The sequence below is a fragment of the Geotrypetes seraphini genome, chromosome 3 (assembly GCF_902459505.1).
Source record: "Geotrypetes seraphini chromosome 3, aGeoSer1.1, whole genome shotgun sequence".
In the NCBI taxonomy this organism is placed as follows: domain Eukaryota; kingdom Metazoa; phylum Chordata; class Amphibia; order Gymnophiona; family Dermophiidae; genus Geotrypetes; species Geotrypetes seraphini.
Genome location: NC_047086.1, coordinates 248452489 through 248467894, shown reverse-complemented (window position 1 = coordinate 248467894; position 15406 = coordinate 248452489). Strand labels below are relative to the sequence as shown.

At 46.7% G+C, this 15406-nt stretch overlaps 1 protein-coding gene across 3 annotated transcripts in view; it reads right to left on the bottom strand.

Annotated features, from left to right (window-relative positions):
- The window catches only part of SHPRH (SNF2 histone linker PHD RING helicase), a 299247-nt gene that overhangs the window by 256705 nt on the left and 27136 nt on the right, over positions 1-15406 (bottom strand). The gene's annotated exons all lie outside the window — the stretch shown is intronic.

Here is a 15406-nt window from a genome sequence, read left to right as displayed (position 1 = left end):
GCTTCAGTTCAGGGTGACGCCAAGGATTTTGGTTGTAGGATTAATTGGGTAGTCTGATCCATTTAGTCTCAAGGAGGTGTTCACAATCTTGTTAATGAGACTTGAGGAGTGGCACTCGCTCGTGGGCTGTAGGGGGCGCTATAATGTGTTAATGGAATGGATAGTGTGCAGGACATGGTGCAAGTATTTTTTAGATTTTTTTCTACAAAAACACTGGCTTTTCGTATGGTTCTGGGTAAATTAGTTAGAAGTACATATGTTAGTTAAGGACATGCCCAATAGAAGCGTACAGAAAAGTGGGTGCATGAAAATCTGAATATGGATGTAGCCAAGGCCAGAAAAACACATTACAGATTAATATTAAGGAAAAGCATGATAATATTCTCTTTATGTATTTTGCTATTAAGCCAGACCATAGAGGGAATCAGGTAATGCGTAACATACTTCTAGAGGGATTAATGACTCCATCTTGTTTTCTGTCTTTCTGTCTCTCTTTGTTCTCTCTAAGTTTTCCCACCTTGAGCCTCATGGCTCTAATTAATACCAGACCTCTCAGTCTGGCTTGTGGAAGATATAGGGTTTCACATTTTTGAATACAGATAGTTATATGTATCTTATGAATGCAATATACCGTGTTGTGGATGTGTGTGTGATGGGATCCCATGAGTGATTATGTGTGTGATATGTGGTATGAATGATGTGTAAGAGAATGATTTGTATTTAATTTCAAATGTTTTACATATATAAGATGTAAGAAACTTAAAGGAAGCCTAAGACGCAACATCTGGAAATGGTTAAGTTAGAGCCAGGAACACTGTTACCATGGAAACTCCCTAGAGGCACAGTATAGGAATTCACAGTAAGGGGGGGTCTGGGTCTTCTGAGTCTGTGTGTCAGTGAAATTTGAAACTGTCAGTTTTCCAAAGCAAGTGTGTCGTCTGACAGACAAGTGGTTTGATTTCACCTTTTTGAGAATGACAAAAAGGGCACTGGATATGTAATAATGTTTTATGCATATTTAGAAATTAATATAAACAAAAATATGATTTGTGAAACTTTTCTTCTATATCAAAAGGAATGTTCTTTGTTCAAACCTAAGGACAGCCTCTGTTGGTTGATTGGTGGACAAATGATGATGTCATATTGGATAGAAGATATATATTGGTGAATAACGAAGTATAGGTTGGGATTCTTTGCTAGATATGCTAGATTTTGGCCTCTGTAAAGACCCCCAATGGCGCAAATAATCTTTTGATAGTTGTTAAGGAAATAAATAAAATTAATACATTTTTTGGAACATTTTGCGTCTTTTGCCATCATTCCTGTACACTTTACACACCTAAGAGCAAGGCTAGCTGCTCAGACTTGCCAAGAAAATCCTGGTTTATTCGGGATTTGGACTTAGTTTTAGTTTGGAGTGCATAGTCCAATGTTCAACCTTGGTAAAGACAGATGAGATAAGTTGTTTGTCTCTTGGGTCAATGAGGTTATGGGAATAATAATTGTTATATCATCCGCGTATACGTACGATTTCAGTTTTAAATCAGATAACATATTTCCCCAGTGATGCCATGTAGATATCGAAGAGTGAGGGGGAAAGTGGGGAGCCCTGTGGCACTCTGCAGGGATTGGACCAAGCTTGAGAGTAGGTTCCTTCGCTGTAGACATGGTAAGTATGTTTTTTTAGGAAACCCGTGAACCAATTTAGTACCTGTCCGGAAATGCCGATGGAATCAAGGCACTTAAGCAGGAGGTCATGATCGACAAGGTCGAAAGCACTGCTCAAGTCGAACTGCAGTGCCAGTGCGCTTTTTCCCTGGGAAAACAGGGATAGTATGTGATATAGCACTGACTGCTGGTAAAGAATCATTACTAAGGTCCAATTTGAATTAAAGGGAAGGTCTTGCAGATTGCAATGCAAGAAAAAAAAAAAAAAGAGATTTTGTACTTACACTGGTAAGCTCTTTTCAAGTAGATAGGCGAGTCATTCTAGACAGCTGGGTTATTTCCCCATACCCGAATGCTGTGGAAGGAATCCACTACAAATTTTTCACTCTGCCTCTGGTGTACTTCACGGTGCAGTTTAGCACCCTCTACAGTTAGTACCCAAGCACTGAGGAGCACCCAACATTTGTGAAGTAGAGGCACCTGTAGCAACAGGCAAAATAAATTATTCTGCTCAAAGGTAAGTAAATAGTACCATTAACCGCCAACACAAGCATCAAAGGAACTCAGAAACTACTCCCCAATAAATGGAACATATATACAAATTCTTCTCAGCCCCCAAGGGCTGACAGTCATCTAAAAATCAGCTTGGAGAAGCATAAACAAACTGAAAACTGTATGCAGGCACAGAAAGGACAGGGCGGGGAGTCTATAATGTCTCACCTATCTACTGGAAAAGAGCTTACCAGGGTAAGTACATAGGGCTAGATTCACAAAGCAAACCGATCGTGTACCGATCGGTTTGCGACCCCTTAGCAACCAAATTTCCCTCCGGCCCGATTCACTTACCTCTCTACCGACCATCCTACGATCCACGCATGCAAATGAGGGGAGGGACATTCAAAAGTAGGAAGGCAGCGATTCACTACACAAAATTCTCAATTCGACTGGACTGGCCGATCAACTTCTAAAGCGACTGCTGGGGACCAGTCGCACAGCTCTCTACCGACTCTCCTGCTCTATTGCCACCTCTGCCCTGCTCTTTGCTGCCCCGATCTTGCTGTCTGTTTCAGAGGTTGCAGAAGCCCTGGGGCAGGGGGGAGATCAGTGCCTGTGTGAATCGGACAGTTTTCAAGTGTTGGGGGTTCTCCAGTATTGCCTGGAAGATTCAGGAATGTTGTAGGACCATCTTTGAAAAAATCTCCAAGGAGAGAGCTCCCAGTTCGCTATAAAGTAAACCTTGCGTGTTTCCAGTAAAGGGCAGTATGCGCCCTGAAGTTCCCAAACAATTATGCTGCATACATCTAGGGGCCGCCCAGACTGATCTCTGCTGCCTTCCCTGCAGTCTGAGCCCGCGGGTTTAATACAGGATTGCACGCTGCAGGGCAGCCCCGCTCTAAACCCGCGGGCTCGCACTGCAGGGAAGGAGGGAAGAGGCTGCCACCACCACCGGAGATAGGAGCAGGAGAGTCGGGCCCGAAAATAAAAAGCAGTTAAAAAAAAAAAAAGACACAAAACGCATGCGCAGACCATCTGCAGGGAAAGCAGATGATCTGTGCATGACCGGGGATCGCACACCAGCGATCCGGGCAGACAGATGGGGGCGTTCCTCCTATCGCCCCCATCTGCATATTTCACTTTTCTGAATTCGCTGGACCTGCCCGGATTGAGTAGGTTAGTGAATCTGGCCCATAATCTATTTTTTACAGTGTAGTAGGCGAGACATTCTAGACGTACAAAAGCAGTCCCCCAAATAGCTAGGGTGGGCTTGCTATGCCAACCCTTAAGACTGAGGACCCGAAAGCCAACTCCTGTCTTGCAGCTACATCCACTCTGTAGAACTTGGCAAACATGAGAAGAGAAGACCACGTTGCCACCCTACAAATCTCTTCAGGAGAGACAGATTTAGCTTTGGCCCATGAAGAAGCCACACTCCTGAAAGAACGTGCCTTAACGGAAACAGGGGACTGTGTCCCAGAAATAGATAGGCTGATGAAATGGCCCTATGGATCCAACTGGAAATCATGGCCTTGGAAGTGGGAGCGTCCCGCTTAAAAGCATGAGTCAGCACAAACAGATGGTCAGAGAAGCAAAACTCGTTAGTGACCTCCAAACAACACAGAAGAACTCTGCGCATCTCCAGTTTCTTCAACAGGCAGTCCTGTGTTCTGGAACCAGTCAGCTGAAAGGCAGGCAAACACACTTCCAGATTAACATGGAAAGCCGAAACAACCTTCAGCAAGAAGGAAGGAACCATCCGAAGAGAAACCCCTGCCTCTGAAATCCAGAGAAAAGGTTCTCGGCAAGACAAAGCCTGCAGTTCCAACATATGACGCACCGAAGTAATGGCAACCAAAAAAAATGGTCTTGAGTGTCAAGTCCAAGAGGGAAGCATCTTGAAGGGGCTCAAAAGGAGCCTTGGTAAAGCTAGACAGCACTAGGTTAAGGTCTCAGGAAGGGAAAAGAAGCTTAACCGGTGGTCTGAGACAAAGAGCCCCCTTCAAGAATCGAGCAACATCAGGATGAGATGCCAATGAGGACCGACTGTCCTGGGATCTAAAACAAAAGAGCCTGGCCACTTGGACCTGCAGAGTAGCCACAATAAGGCCTTTATCCAAATCATCCTGAAGAAAAGCGAGCATCATCAAGATTGGAGCTGAATATGGACAACAACGACCTACTTCAAATCATTTCGAAAAGAAATCAAAAACCCTGCTATTCAAAAAACATGTGACCTCCAAGCCAGGACAGAAAGCACAGTTACTTACCGTAACAGGTGTTATCCAGGGACAGCAGGCAGATATTCTCACAACCCGCCCTCCTCCCCGGGGATGGCTTCTTTGCTGGCTATGGAACTGAGGACCACGAGGTGGGGATGCGCCCTCTAGTGGGCAAGAAGGCATGCACATGCGTGGTGCAGCATAGCAAGCTTGAAACTTCAATCAAGGTTGCTTGAAAAGCTGTCCGCGTTGGGGCTCCGTAGATGACGTCACCCACATGTGAGAATATGCTGCCTGCTTGTCCTGGGATAATATCTATTATGCTTATGGCTGCATGCCCAAGAGCCATGCTGTGAGAGTAAAGTGACCTGGATCCTCCATGGCAACTGGACCCTGCATGAGTAGGTCTGGATAAGTGCTCAGCCGAAGGCTGCGACCCATATGCAGATGCATCAGATCTGCGTACCACAGTCTGCAAGGCAATCTGGAGCCACCAGAATGACATGGCCTGAATGATTCGACCGACATTGGACAAGGAGGAAAGACATATAGGAGAATCTCCTGAGGCCATGGCTGCACCAGAGAGTCGAGCTCTTTGCTTCCAGCCTTGGATTGTCGACTGAAGAAGCAAACCGCTTTGTTTCTAGCTGTGGCCTTGAGGTCAAAGTGAGGCCATCCCCAGCGCCTCACGATTGCTTGGAATGCCTCTGGAGACAGGACCCAATCGCCTGGATACAGAACCTGTCTGCAGAGGAAGTCTGCTTGAACATTGTCCATCCCTGCCACATGTGCTGATGACAGCGCCAGAAGATGACGTTCCACCCAAAGAAAAAGAAGGCGGGCTTCCTGAGCCAGTGGAGTGCTTTTGGTTCCTCCCTGGCGATTGACATAGGCTACTGCCATTCCACTGTAAGAGTAGACCCTGACCACTTGGCCCTCCAGAGTCTTCTGCAATCTCATCAGAGCCAGACGAATGGCCCGGAGCTTCAACTTGTTGATGGACCACTTTCTCTGAGAGGGTGTCTAACGCCCCTGAACAGGAGAACAATTGCAATGGGCTCTCAAGCCCTGAAGGCTGGCATCCGTCATTACCACATCAAAGGAGGCAATGTGGAACAGTACGCCCCTGCAGAGCAATTGCAGGCGAAGCCACCAGTGCATGCTTGCTTGGGCCTCCAGAGTCCATGGCAGACAAGTCTGCAAGGCATTTTGGTGTATGCGCCCAGCAAAAGAATAAGGCATGCTGAAGAGGACGCATATGCGCCCTCACCCAAGGAATTATATCCAGAGTGGCAAACATGGATCTTAGACCCTGAAAATAATCCCACACCAAAGTAGCCGGCTGCTCCAGAAGAGAAGAAATCTGGCCACATAGTTTCCATCTGCGAGCTTCTGGCAATTAGACATGGCCCACAGACATACCGAAGAGAACTCCCAGGTATTCCAGTGACTGTGTGGGTGTCAGATGGCTCTTCCTAAAGTTGACAATCCAGCCCATGTCCTCCATGTGTCATTCTTCGGCCAACAGGGAGCTCTGATCAGCCATCCATCCAAGAAGGAATGAACCTGTAGGCCAGGGGTGCCCAACACGTCGATCGCTCAGGCGACCCCAGTCGATCGCAGAGCGGGTTCCCTTCTTCCCTTCTCTTTTTTCCCCTCCTGACTGGCCTGCTCCTGAATTCTGCTGCTGCCTCTGCTGCTCAACATTTAAAAAAAAAAACAAAAAAAACGGCTTGGAGAATTTAGGCTCCGGGGGCTAACGTGTGCTTGTACCGGCTTCCCTTCTCTTCCCTCTGAAACCGGAAGTTATGTCCGGGTGGGGGGGGAGAGAAGGGAAGCCGGCACGCACATGTTAGAGCCCCGTTTGCGGGCTAAAGCGGGAGACAGGTCAGTGAAGCTTGCGATTTGCTCTTCTTGCTGCCAGGTCCTGCCTACTTTCTGTTTCCTCAAAGGCAGGACCCGGCAGCATTTCTCCCAATAGGTCGATCTTGGGCCGATCAGCCTTCCTCTCCCCGACGTCAATTCTGCCATCGGAGAGGAAGTTCTGGCCAGCAGAACTTCCTCTCCGACGGCAAAATTGACGTCGGGGAGAGGAAAGCTGGTGGGCCCAAAGCAAGGAGAGCTTGGCCGGCAGCGGGCGGCTTTGGGGACCTGTTATCCGATGGCAGCGGCAGTGGCTTGGGGGAGGGCAGGGAGGGAGAAAGAGGGCAGGCAGGGAGACAGAAGAGAAACAGAAAAAAAGAAAGGGGGCATGAAGAGAGAAAGAAAAGAGAGGGCAGGGAGAGAAGAAGAAAACATTGGGGGGGGGGAATGAGGTCAGGAGGAGAGGAAGCATACAGGCTAAAAGAAGGGAAGAAAGATTGGATGCACAGTCAGAAGAAGAAAGTGCAACCAGAGACTCATGAAATCACCAGACAAGGTAGGAAAAATGATTTTATTTTAAATTTAGTGATCAAAATGTGTCTGAATTTATATCTGCTCTCTATATTTTACAATATGGTCCCCTTTTACTAAACCGCAATAGAGGTTTTTAGCGCAGGGAGCCTATGAGCGTCGAGAGCAGCACTGGGCATTCAGCGCAGCTCCCTGCGCTAAAAACTGCTATCGTGGTTTAGTAAAAAGGGAGGGGGTGGGTATTTGTCTATTTTTGTATGGTTGTTACTGAGGTGACAGTGCATAGAGTCATCTGCTATGACCTCTTTGGAAAAACCCCGGAATAGGAATGATAATTAACAATTCTATGCGTACAGTGTGTGTTGTGTTTTTTTAAAATTTTATTGTTGGTAGATCATTTTGACTTGGTCATTTTAAAAGTAGCTCGCAAGCCCAAAAAGTGTGGGCACCCCTGCTGTAGGCCCATCTTTTGCAGGTAAGCTGCTACTATCACCATTACCTTGGTGATGGTCCGAGTGCTGTCACCAGCCCAAAGGGCAAGGCCAAGAACTGGTAATGCTGTTCCAGAACATGAAACTGCAGAAATTTGCAAATACGCCTCTGTGAAATCCAGCGAGGCAAGAAACTACCCTGGAGCCACGGTCTCCATTCAGAAGCAGGGAATCTGGAGAGCCGCATGCATGTACTGAAGATCCAGAATAGGCCTCCAATCTTCTGAGCCTTTCTTTGGCACGAGAAAGCAAACAGTATCTGCCTGAGACTGAGAGGTTGTGCGGCAGCAGCTCAAGTCTGAACATCTAGCAAGCGCTGAATGGTTGCCGGAACTCTGAGCGCCTTTATCAAGGTGCCCTGAAGGAGAATACATGAAGCATTCTGAGAGGTCTGGCAAATTCCAGCATGTAGCCCAACCGAAAACTGTCCAAAACCCACTGGTCTGACGGGAGGCACATCCAGGCAGGAAGAAACGCTGACAGCCTGCCCCCTATTCACAGAGGCGCATCCCTCGGCCTTGTGGCATCGTGCCTTTCTGGCAGGAGGTACAGAACAGGAGGCGGAAGGCTGGGAATGCCTATAGCCGTCATATCATCATTGGGAGCTCTGTAAAAATCTCTGTGATGTGGCAGACACATACGGTCTGGAGCACCGTGAGCCACGAAATTAGAGCAACCAGAAACCCTGGAAGGTCTGGGTTCACTCTCAGGCAGGGTGTTAGGGTGACGTTCCATCACAGAATCCATGATTCATCCAGGCCTTTGTCAAATAACAAGTGCCCCTTAAAAGGCAGTCTAGCTAATGTTGTCTTTGAAGTGGAATCACCAGCCCACTGTCTGACCCAGAGCATTTAACGGCTGAGAGCGAGTACACTGACACTCTTGCCAAAGCTCTCAAGAGATCATATAAGGCATCCACCATATAAGCCGTTCCAGCCATCAGAAGGTGAGGAGGGGAATCCACCGCTTCACTCTCCAGTGTGCGCAAAAGAGAGGGACAGGCGCGTGAAATAAAGACGTCGCAAAAGCAGCTTTGATACCTAAAATAGCTGCATCAAAAGGTTTCCTGAGGACCACAACCACACGGTGGTCTTGCATATCCTTCAACTCCACACCACCTCCACTGGGAAGAGAGGTGCACTTGGTCACCTGCACCACCAAAGAATCCACCTGGACTAACCCAAAAGCTGCTGACACTCATGTGCCAGAGGAAACAAGCATGACAAAGCTCTAGAAATTTGCAGATAATCCTCCGGAGAGTCAAACTGCTCTGAGACCAGAACATCCATATCCAGATGTCAGCACACACCACAAAGCCAGAAGGTAGAAGTGGATGGAACAGGCTAAAGTTCAATTCCTGCAAAGACTCAGCAGTAAGGTCCAGCAGGGCTGAAAACTGAAATGAGCTCAGGACCGTTGTATCCACAGGCATACAGCACAGAAGAACCACCTCCACAAGTCAACCACAAACGAACAAACAGTGGAGATGCCCGAAGAAAACAGGTGAGCTGGTGTAATTCACGACTCTGCTTTATTCATTCTATGACTCAACATGTACGTTTCAGCCTAGCCAGCTTGCATCAGGAATCTTATCTTTAGTAGAAACCCTTGATAAGGATTATAGCGCACCTTGTATGATAAGCATATAAGAGTTTAGGTCACACTCCAATGGTGAAGCTCTGACAGCAGTCTTTAGTGGTTGCACTCCGATGGTGAAGCCATCAGAATTTCACCATCGGAGTGCGACCTAAGCTCTTATATGCTTATCACCTTATCTTACCTTATTACCGACAATTGCACTGGCTGCCGAAGGAAGCACGTGTAAAGTTTAAATTTGCCTGCCTCTGCTTCAAAGTACTATATAGACTAGCCCCCGAATACATAACTGACCTTTTCTTCTTTTCCACCAAGAAACATAAGAGAAGCACACATTCAAACTTCGTTTCCCCTCCAGTTAAAGGTTGCAAACTGAAAAAACACCATGATCACCTTCTCTCACACCAAGCAGCCTTATGGGGTAAAGACCTAGATCAACTGCTTTCGCCCACTACCTACGAGGAATTTAGGAAGCGCCTAAAAACACACCTGTTCCTGAAATACCTGAACAACTGACCTACTCTTCCCTCTCTCCTCAATAACAGTCCTCCCGACCTCTTACTCTTTTCCTCTCTCCCCTCTTAAGTCCGCATAGAACTCTTGGTTCTGTGATATATACAAATTGTTATTATTATCATATCGTAATTTTCGCTGTACTTTCAAAATTGCACATAGAACTCTTGGTTCTAAGATATATATAAATTATTATCGTAATTTTCGCTGTACTTTTTGAATTGCACGGCCTTCTCCTAACAGACCCACTTGGAAATTTCTTCCAATCTGTATACCTTATACTCTCGCTCAGCAAATTGTATATCTATAATTTTGCTTCGTAAATGTTTCTGCACTCTGTATTTCCTCTATCTGCACATTGTAACTCGCTGAATGTCCAGCTCTCTTGATTGTAAACCGCCTAGAAGTCGCAAGATTGTGGCGGTATAGAAGAATAAAGTTATTATTATTATTATCACACAAGGTGCATTATAATCCTTATTAAGAGTTTCTACTAAATATAAGACTCCTGATGCAGGCCGGCTAAGCCAAAACCCGTACTGGTACATGTCGAGACAGAGTGAATAAAGCAGAGCCATGAATTACACTAGCTCACCTGTTTTCTTTGGGCATCTCCACTGTTTGTTCATCCGTAGTATCCATACCAGGATCCAAGGCACCCGAAGGATCCGCAGATCCAGCATATAGTCCCTGATCTCCCATCCCAGGAAACGCTATACCAGTAAACAAGGGATCAATAAGAGACATAGCCTCTAAGTCCTTGAGTTCAGAATATGCCCAAAGGCACCACACCACTAAGAGTGAATATGGAGGCGAATGGAAACAGCTCAGGGAAAGAACACTTGATTTTTTTTTTTAATAATTCAGAAAAGGTGTCCGGTTCCTGGGGTATAAACTTACCCCCCAAGATTACTTAAAAATGTGTTTCTTAGGCTGCGGGGAGGTCTGCAGCCTGGCTGACAGAAGAACAAGCTGTGCTGAGCCCCAAAAGCAATGCCAGCTGCCCTGCCGGGTTAGCTGAGCATTTGGTCACCTGCTTCAGCAGGGGAGAAGCTTAGCCAGATGCTACAGCCCCCCCCCCCCACCCCAACACACACACACACATTTACGCCACGCGGCACAAAAATGCTTTAGAAGTGCTAAATTTGTGCAATCCTGGCAACAATTCACATGAGAGCCCAAGGACTACATCCCAGCATTTTTCTAAAAATCCAAGATGGCCACGGTACAAAATCTGCACCAAAATCACGATTTTATGCACATTTCCTAAACTTGAGAAATGGCAACTTTAGGGTTTTTCAGGAGGGGGGAACACAAAGGAACATCCAGAAACACTCAAAACCCTACTTTTCCAACCTCCCCCAATGTTTCTCACAGGCTGTCAGCCTGTACTCACTGTGACCAGACAGGATCCATGCTACAAACCTGCTCTCAGCTCTCTCACAGTAGTTGTATGAGAATTTCACTGCCACAATGCTGGGAATTGGTCCTCAAAGTTAATCTTTGGGCTTCCAGTCAGACTCCTCTGTCTGACTATACCTCCACCCCTGCGGACTACTGGATGCACACTGGGACAGGCAGAGCCACGAAGACACAGCCGGCACCCTGTGAGACACCGCCGAGCCTCCTAAAGGCGCCTAGCATTCTGCACTCAAGCCCCATTTAACAGTAGGTGAGCCACTTCAGGGACAGCCCTGAGTTCCAGATAAAACTATGCAGGCTGACCAAAAAAGGGATCAGCCTATCAGCTACAGACTGAAGTCTATGAATTCTCAAGCAGGCAGAGCTTCAAATTCATAGTAAGCATGAAATTACCCGAAAAGGGAACAAAACTACATCAAATTTAAAATAATAAAATGGAACAGAACACACACAACTGCAGTCATGCATGCAGAAGGAAAAAACTGCAGGAGGGCGCTAAACTACACTGAGAAGTACACCAGAGGCAGAGAGAAAAACCCGTAGTGGATTCCGAACTGCAGCATGCAGGTATAGGGAAATAGCCCAGCTGTCTAGAATGTCTCACCTATTGTACTGGAATAATCATTGCCCCTATACTCAACCTCCAACCCCATTATGCTGTTCCTTCCTATATTAAGCTCTTGTAAACCGTGCCGAGCTCTATAATTATGGAGAGAATGCGGTATATAAACTCAAGGTTTAGTTTAGTTTACCCTTCCTTCCTGATCCAATACAGAACATTCAAAAAAATGTAAATTACAGCAAATTTAAAGGGAAAGCAACCCTTTAGATCGGCACTGCCTCAGGATTTTTTTTGTTACAGAACAAACTACACTGGCTCTCAAAGCAGTATGCCTTACCTGAATTGGGGGCAAGGCTTACTGCTGAGGCACCTCTACAAAAATATTGGGGAGGTGAAAGAAAGGGGGGGAGGGACCCAGCACAAGACCCGTCGGGTATGACACCCCTGAGGTCAGACAGACCCCCAAACAGGGCCCACCCAAGCTCAGTCCGGCACAAAACGGGGACCAGGAGCCCTAAACAAATTCCAACAGCCCTAACCAAGGGAGATGGGTACAACTCACTCACACTTGCTGGATACTGACTGATGGATATAGGGGGAGTTACCTATTATGTACTATTCCAAAGTTTTGTCTCAGTCTCCACCTGCTGGTCATGATGAGATATTACCCATCTGTAAGATTTATGCCTATACCGGTCTGGAGAGTGTGCTAAAGAAATGGAAGCATGCACTTGTAGGTGCATGAAATGGAAGCATGCACTTGGTGCGATTTAAGCAATGTGCTGGGATAGAATCTCTGAATGTTAAAGGAGTTCCTCCAACTGAAATTCAACATCACATGCAGGCAGTGGCATAGTGAGGGTGAGTGGCGCCTGGGGCGGTAGTGCCCCTCCCCCACCCTTTTCTCTGTCCCCCCCCCCCCAAAGCACCCGTGCCCCCTTTCCCTTTACCTCTTTATTTATTTAAACAATTTATATACTGCCTAAACTCTCCCTCTGCCATCATTTCCTAGGCGCGGGACCCAGAAGTGATGTGAGAGAGAGCAGACACTGACGCAAGCAGCAAGTTTGTGATACTGCTTGCGCCAGGAAAATTAAAGAGGTTTGAGGGAAGGAGCGCACCTGGGACGTATCGCCCCCACCAAAACAGTGCATGCAGGTTGTTCATGGTGATGACAGTGAGGCTGGGGCAGGACGAGGGAGAGGTTCTGGATCCATAGTAGGAAGGAAGGGAAGAAAATAAGGGAGAGAGACACACTTCAACCTTAAAAAAAAAAGCTGCTCCTTATGATAGTGCAGGGACATAATGATTGAAAGTCTCACTGTTGTAAAGTAAGGTTACTGCTGGAGGCCAACCAAAACCAAATCGGAAGCCAAAATCCACTGCTAGGTCTCAGCTGAAACCAAAGTCTAAACCAGCTAGCCTCCCCTTCCCCCCTCTCCCAATTAGCACCCTCTCCCCATCCACAAATCACATCAACACCCCACTCAGCCTGCCTTAAACTTTGTTGTCTAGTGGTCTAACCAGAACAGAAGTGATCTACAGTTGCTCCCGCTTTGACATCTCCATTATCAAAATGGTTACCAAGACCTTCAACAATTTTGACGGAAGAGATAGCAGGAGCAACTGGCAATTGCTCCTGCCCCAGTTAGGCCACCAGGATTCTTTAAGGCAGGGGTGTCCATCCTGTGGCCCCGTGAAGAATTTTGTGCAGCCCCGGTCAAGGGCGATGCAGTGTTTTCCTCTGCTGCCCCTGGGTGTTTACCATCTTGCCGGCTCCCTCCTCTGTCTTGCTGCAGCATTTGCACGGCCCCAGAAACATTTTTTTCAGCCAATGCGGCCCAGGGAAGCCAAAAGGTTGGACACCCCTGCTCTAAGGTATGACCAGGTGGAGGGGGGGAGGGGTCAGTGATTTTGGTCAGGGGTAAGAGGCAGAGAATGGGCAACGGTTTTGGTCGGGGGGGAGAGTTTCGGTTTCATCTGAAAATGCAGGAGCATTTTCAGCTGAAATAGAATTTCGGCCAAGTTTTAGCCTCTAGTTACTGCATCAGCCAATCTGTGGGTTACAATTGTGGATCTTGGTTTTGGGAATCTACCTCTTATCCCTTTCTTCTGCCATTATCCTGTTATTAAAAATAGGAAGTGGAGATTTGATGTTCCAAGGTATAAACAGTTCCTGCAAAACTGTCAGGTGTTACTTATCATTCCTCTTAAAATCAACTTCTAGCTGTTATTGTAAATCATGACCCTGAGCCAACTTGCTTTGGAAATGCCCCATCCCTCCTCCTAAAAGGTTTGGCATCTCTCTCTCCCTTGGGATGGAATCTCTCCAAAGTACCCCTCCTCCAGTTCAAGCTCTTTTTCCCTTTCTCAATCCCCCTCCCCGTGGTCAGGCACAGATCCCAGGGGCTCTCCCAGGGGCTGGCCCTAGGCACTCTATCATACTGCTATTGCTGTCGCTGGTGATCAATGCAAACTTTACAGGACCTTGGAGAAGTAAGAAGGGAGAGAACAGTGCTGGACCTGCAGGGAGAGGGAAGAGACCAGAATGGGAAGGGGAAGGGAGGAAAAGGCTTACCTGTAGACCAGATTAGGTCAAAGGCTGGGTGTTTTGGCACACTTAATCGCTAGCACAATGGGCCAGAGCCTCACCTGGTCCAATGGTTAAGTCAGCCCTGCTAATACAAGGCAACAGCTAAAGATTACCCTAAGGATTACCATCATAAATTGATATCTATAAGGAAGGAAGGGTGAAATTAGACAAAACAAAAATTATAGCTATATATTGCTGCCAGATGCGGTCAGCAAACCAGGAAAGGGAGGAGAGGAAGCAAAGAGCCCAAAAGATCCTTTTTAAAAGCAAGTCCCAGAAGAGATTGCAAGAGTGAGGATAAGGTAAAACCTAGAGGTAGAAGTCCCCACCTGGCTTTCGCATTAAAGCAGGGAAATGCTTGTGCCTATACCCACTGGTGAAAGAGGAAAGATAAACCTCCCAATACTTAACTTAAGAAAACAGTAGGAGTAATCCCAAGGGTCATCACTCTCGGCAGTGTTATTTAACCTTTATCTTCTGCCATTGTGTAAGTTGTTGCAGAAGTTTGGAGTCTCCTATAGGATCTACGCTGATGACATCCAGTTCTTTTTCCCCATTGAGGGACAATTTGGTGAGGCAGAGGAATGACTAACATTAGTCATACAAGGGATAAAAGGCTAGATGGACTGCAATAAACTGAAGTTAAACGTTCAAAAAGCTAAGGTTATGTGTTTTCAGCAAACACAGGGTTTGGCCATCCCTGAGACTGTTGAACTGCTTGGCATGCCCATACAGATTTCAGGTGAGGTGAAGTATCTGGGAGTTGTTGTCGACTCCTTTTTGACATTTTGGAGTCATGTGCTAGGAATGATTAGGAAAATATTCTTCAAATTGAGACTGATGAGTGCTCTTCGACCATTTCTCTCAGGTAATTTAAGACCATACTTCAAACTCTAGTTTTGTCCTGCTTTAAGAACATAAGAACATAAGAACTGCCATCTCCGGATCAGACCTTCGGTCCATCAAGTCCGGCGATCCGCACACGCGGAGGCCCTGCCAGGTGTACACCTGTCGTAATTTATGGTCCACCATATCCTTATATGCCTCTCTTAAGGAGATATGTATCTAGTTTGCTCTTGAAGCCTAGGACGGTCGATTCCGCAATAATCTCATCTGGGAGGGCATTCCAGGTGTCAACCACTCTCTGAGTGAAGCAGAACTTCCTGACATTAGTCCTGAACCTGTCCCCCCCTTAGCTTCATTCCATGTCCTCTAGTCCGTGTCAAATTGGACAATGTAAATAATCTTCTCTGCTCTATTTTGTCGATTCCTTTCAGTATTTTGAAGGTCTCGATCATATCCCCACGCAGTTTCCTTTTCTCAAGGGAGAACAATCCTAGTGTTATAAGTCTGTCCTCGTATTCCAGTTTCTCCATACCCTTCACCAGTTTTGTTGCTCGTCTCTGCACTCTCTCCAGCAGTTTTATATCCTTCTTTAGGTAGGGAGACC